Source organism: Episyrphus balteatus, chromosome 2, assembly GCF_945859705.1.
Source record: "Episyrphus balteatus chromosome 2, idEpiBalt1.1, whole genome shotgun sequence".
Taxonomy (NCBI): domain Eukaryota; kingdom Metazoa; phylum Arthropoda; class Insecta; order Diptera; family Syrphidae; genus Episyrphus; species Episyrphus balteatus.
In genome coordinates this window covers 19,182,031-19,187,708 of record NC_079135.1, presented here as the reverse complement: position 1 = coordinate 19,187,708, position 5,678 = coordinate 19,182,031, and positions in this window count along the sequence as shown.

Sequence of the window (5,678 nt, the reverse complement as noted above, 5' to 3'; positions counted from 1 at the left end):
TCTTACTTTATAACCCTTCTACTTTTGAAGGATTTTATTGTTTGTCTCTTAACTTTGAAACGTTATTAAAACTGTAAGCCATTGCTTTAAAATTGATTTTAAATTATTTTGCTTAATAAAATCAATTTTTCCAGAACTGAAAAAGAAAATTTGAGATAATCAAAACGCTATACACAATGTTCAATTACATGATATCCTACCAATGAAAATTACAAAACAAAAATTAAACCACAACAAATTTAAATATAAACCTAACCTAATTACTAAATCAGTGACAACATACCCACAAAAACAAAGTGTGACCTTTTTAATCGATCCTTAGTACAGGGTATTCAAATTAATTCTTAATTCAAAAACACACCCAGAACACAACAGTTTCAGTTAATCATTAATGAACGTTAATAAAGAAATTTAAGGGTTTGGAGTCAAAATCCACATGACTGAAATGCCGGAAACCCGAAATGACAAATTTGCTCAAATTTTTCGGGATCCCATTTGGGATTTTGGGTTTTCAGGAATTTGGATTTTCTGTATTTTCTAGATTTCGTGTTTTCTGGAACCCGACAAATTTGCTCAAATTTGCTCAAATTATAAAAGATTTGAGCAAATTTGTCATTTCGGGATTCTACATTTTCGGTAATCTGTGTTTTCTAGATTTATAATTTTACAATTGTGCCCGTCTCCCGAAATTTTATTTAGAAAATTTTCCAGACATTGAGAAAAAGTCAAGATAAAAAGTTTTTGCCGGGTTAGGGTCGAAATCCCAAAAACCCAATCCAAAATCTGGTTTTCTGGATTTGGAAATTTAAGGATTTGGAGTCAAAATCCAGATAACTGAAATCCCGGAAACCGTAAAGTCTAAAATCCAGAAAACGCGAATTCCAGAAAATCCAAAATCCCAGAAGCCCATAATACAGAAAATCCAAATTTCTGAAAATCCAAAACCCAAATGGGATCCCGAAAAATTATAAAAAATTAAAAATTTCGGGATCCTGCATTTTCGTTATTCTGTGTTTTCTAGATTTATAATTTTGAATTTTCCACGTCTCCCGAAATTTAAATAAGAAAATTTTCGAGACACTAAGAATAAGATAAGATAAGAAGTTTTTGTCGGGTTGGAGTCAAAATTCCGAAACCCGAAAACCCAAAATCCCGAAAATCCAAAATCCAGAAAAACCGAAATCCAGAAATTCGGGATTATGAGTTTTCTGGATTAAAAATGTTTGGATTGTGTGAGTACGGTTTTGTCGAAGTAACGTTTGTCTCCCAAGAGTAACTACGGTAAATTTGTTTGATCTACAAATCTCTTAAGGGTATTTAGTTGCCGTATATTTAATTAAGTCACCCTGTATAATTTGTAATCAAAATAATTACAAAACAAAAAGAACAATCCCACATTACAAAGGAAAAAAAAGCCTCCCCTACAAGCGATTTTCATCACTCACTTAATTTGCACAGAGGCGAGGACTCTTTCACAGGGTTGAAACCACAAAATGTCTGCCGGATATGGGTTTAGTACTTAACACTTTAACACGAAATTGTTGCTACTGTTGCTGCTGTTGTTGACCCTTTAATTACATACATATTGAACATTTGACAGTCCATTTAATGACACAACTCGATGAAATGAGGAAAATGTATATCTTTTGATACGTATAAACCGGGACCACATTAAAAAAAAGAGAAGGGATGATAGGGAATGACGCTTAATTATTTTGTAATTGCTTATCTCTGGATAGCAATCAATCAGCAGCTTTTACACAAACTATCATCAAGTGGTGCAAGGAAATGCTTTCGTCGTTTTATATATATTTTTTTTTTTATTTTCTTCCTTTTTTCCATTTTGTTGGTTTCAAGTCCTTCATCGTCGTCGTCGTAGCTCGTAGTTCTCGTCGTCGTCAATCACTTTCTGTAATCGATAATTTTTCTTTGCGGTTGAGAGGTAAGTATCTTTGAAGAGAGTTTTAAATGGGGTTCTTTTTTGTGTGATGAATTGCAGAGTGAATTTTAATTCATCTTATATTTAATCTCATATTATATTGAATGGGTATTATGCAGAAAGATTAAAATGATTAAATTGAGAAAAAATCTATATAAATTTTTATTTATCGTTTTTTCCTTGCATCTTATAAGATGTCCATAAAAAGTAGGTCATGCCTTTTTTTGTATTTGAATTATGATGCAATTGAGTGCGGAGAGAAGGTTTTTACTTCAGCGACTCAAATCTGCGACTGAAACATGCGAATCAACTCTAAAACTAATTTCACTCAAATTTGTGACTCAAAATTTGTCACTCAAATCTAGTAATCATGCAAAATCTGCGATTTGAGCCACAGACTTATGTCATTTTCAATTGGTTTGGTTTGACATTTAAGTATATTTAGTGATTTTAGATTCAGTCGTTGATTTGAGACAAAGATTTGAATCGCAGATTTGATTGGAGTCTAAGATTTAATTCGTGGATTTGAGTGACAGATTTGAGTAACAGATTTGCGATTCATAGGTCTCAAGCTCATTTTTTTTACTACGTGAACGCCTGATTCGGCATGAGTACTTTTATCTTTCATAATTTTGCATCCTTAATGAGATTTTGGGGTCATACTTTCTCCTACTTGAAGTTCCAATTCGTCAAGAAACCTTTTTTATTTCATGAATTCGCATCTTTAAAGGCGTATTAAGGTCATATTATCTGCTTTATAAAATTCTAATTCGTCATGAAGCCTTTCTACTTTCATAAATGCGCATAAATTCGCATCATTTAAGAGGTCTTAAAGTCATACTTTGTGCTCCGTAAAGATCTTATTCGTCATGAAGGCTTTTTCTTATACAAATTCGCATCTTAAATTAGGTCTTAGGCTCATATTTTCTCCTTCGTGAAGGTCTGATTCGTCAAGGTCTGACTATTTCATAAAGTCGAATTTTAAAAGAGGTCTTAAACTCATATTTTTTACTACGAAAATATCTGATTCGTTATGAAGACATTTTTATTTCATAAATTAACATCTTTACACAGCTTTTAAAGTCATAATTTTTGCTACTTGAAAGCCTGATTCATAATGAAGACTTTTTTTCTTCTTTCTTTCATAAATTCGGATCTTAAAAGAGGTCTTACGTTTATACTTTTTGCTACGTGAATTTCTTGTGGGATCGGGTCAAAATTCTGCTTTTCAAAATACTGCCAGCATTATACTTGAACAAAAAAATTCTGCCAATTCTTTTTTTTATATATATAAGAAAGATACACCTCATCAATGTAATTCAACATTTGTACTTTCCTAAATTTTTTTGTTTAAGTGTCGCAAATATTTTTTCAAATGCATAGACTGACTTTCTTTCAAATAAAATCTATAACTTATTGGAACCGATGTTGTTTGATACAAGATATTCCTTTTCTTATTAAAATTTTTGAATAGCTATTCATCTTTATTTGACAAATTAAAAAATTTTAAATTATTTTCGGAAATGTTTAGTATTAAAAACCTTTTCTTAATATTTTCAAATTTATTCATTAATGAAACAAAAATTAATATGCATTCAAAGAATGACAAATTATTTAGGTAAGTAATCAAACAAGCAGATTATTTTTTCAAGAAGATAATTTTACAGAATTTTGTAAAAAATTAAAAAAGGATTTGGAAAACGACCCCACCATTTTCTTATTCATTATGAAGACTTTCTACTTTCATAAATTCGCATCATTTAGAAGGTCTTAAAGTCATACTTTCTGCTCCGTGAAGTCCTTATTCGTCATGAAGACTTTTTTCTTCCATAAAGTTGAATCTTAAAAGAGGTCTAAAGCTCATATTTTTTTCTACAAGAAGGCCTAATTCGTCATGAAGACTTTTTCCTTTTATATAATCACATCTTAAAAGTCTTAAGAACATGAATGCCTGATTGATCGAAACTTTTTTAAAAATTGTCTTTTTGATAGAAAAATAGTTTCCTAATAGTTTATTTATTTCTGTTCAAGTCCTGTTTTTTTACAATTCAGTAGCTACTATTTTTTTGATTGTGTTTGAAAAATACTTTTTGTAATTTGTTTTTATTTTGCGAATAAATTAAAAAATGAATAACTACTGAGTATTAGAATAAAACGCCTTCAGTTTCTTATTTTTCAAACTAGATTAGACCATTTTTACTTGCATTCGTAAAAAAAAAGTTGGGATAACATTTTTCCATGACTTTACGAAGATAGAGAATGTCAAAAAAGTGGGTCCCGGAAGTCCGTCTGTTTGTCTTTAAAAGAAGCTACAGCCTAAACGGATTATTGTCAAATTTTGGTATGTAGCGTTGTTTGGCGATTTTGGAGATTTTTGAAATCAATTTTTTTGGACCAAAACTAACTGTAAAGTTGAAATTTTTCGAAAACAGCTAAAACGATTTTGTAAAAAAAATTCAAATGTAAGTTTCAATACAAGGACCATCTATGAATGAACATTAGCATTAATATAATTTTAATATTAAACAAAAATAAAATTCTGAAAAAATTAATTTTTGGATTTAAGAAAAAAAAAATGGAAAATTTAATTTTGAAATATCAAATTTTCGAAATTTTGGTTTTAGATGTTGATTAGTGATTTCTACAAAATGGCATACCAATTTTATTTTACAACTTTTTTTTGCAAAAAAATCATTTATAAAAAATTATTTTTTTTTTAAACGGCTCTAACGATTTAAAATTTTTTTTTTTTTCTAAAAATACATCTTAATGTTTTATTAAGAAATGAATGAATTTGCATACTTAATTTGGAGGGCAATTTGATTTCAGATGTTGTTTTATTATTTTGAAAAAAGATAATTTACTAAATCTCTATATAAAAAGTATTAAAAATTCAAGCAACTTGAACCCTAAGAGCAAGGATTTTATTTGTTTTTGAGTTGCCGGTTTGAATCATTTTTTATTTGTTGCTTTCATTAGGTATTAACTAACAAAATAGTTTTTTATTTGTGGAAAGTCGCAGATTTTATTCCTGAATTTGAACCAAGAAAATAGTCTTTAATTTTGCAGAGCTTGCAAATAGCGTCTATAACAAAATTCAAGTCTTTTTTGACTTTAATGTATCTATTTGTTTAAATTTATTTTAAACACTTTTCAACACTAACTGCTTACACAAACTCAACACAATTTTACAATTCGAGTAGTAAACAATGTACGAAATTTAATCAATTAATCAAAAAACATAACAAAGATTAGTCAAATATTTTTTTAACTACCCATAAATCTTACACGCTACTAAAAGGCAAGACATTGAATGCAACACATCACATAACTTTGAAACTCCTCATTTAAATAAAATCACTGATGCATTTCTGATATTCAAACAAAGTTTGCATTAAAAATGTTACCAAATCTATCTTATAATTGTTTCTTCATAAGAAGAACCCAAAAAAAAGGTGGTATCTTGTCATGCTTCAGTTGTTTAATGAATTCTAAACTAAACAAAAAAAATAAATAGACTTTTGATTCTTTTGATAGACTTTGTATAAAGTCAATGATTGATTATCGAGGTAAGCTAATTTAGCCATTCAAATATTGGCTAATAGCTTTAACCATGCCTGAATAGCTAACAAAAGTTCAGTGTCTTGAGAATTTCTTAACATTTTTGGTATAAAACTTTGAGGAAAACACAAAGTTAGTATCAGTTGATTACATTTATTCAAACAAGTTAGCCAAAAAA